Source organism: Apium graveolens, chromosome 6 (assembly GCF_009905375.1).
Source record: "Apium graveolens cultivar Ventura chromosome 6, ASM990537v1, whole genome shotgun sequence".
NCBI lineage: Eukaryota > Viridiplantae > Streptophyta > Magnoliopsida > Apiales > Apiaceae > Apium > Apium graveolens.
Genome location: NC_133652.1, coordinates 104488582 through 104488985, shown reverse-complemented (window position 1 = coordinate 104488985; position 404 = coordinate 104488582).

Below are 404 nucleotides of genomic sequence, written 5' to 3'. Positions count from 1 at the left end.
AACATCCTAGTTCTGGACAGTGGATGTTCAGGACATATGACTGGAAATAAAGCCCTGCTATCAGACTTTGTGGAGAAAGCTGGCCCGAGTGTTTCTTATGGAGATGGCAATATGGGAAAAACTCTGGGATATGGCAATATCAATCTTGGGAATGTCATCATTGAAAAAGTAACTCTTGTCTCAGGACTTAAACACAATTTGCTGAGTGTTAGTCCAATCTGTGACAGAGGTTATCATGTGGATTTCTTTGAAGAACACTGTGAAGTTATAAGCAAATCTATAGGCAAAGTTGTTCTGAAAGGATACAGGCATGGTAACATTTATGAAGCCAAGCTTTCAACAAGTACTGATGGTTCTGTAATATGTCTATTAAGGTAGAGCATCAATTGAGAAAGCTGGAATTG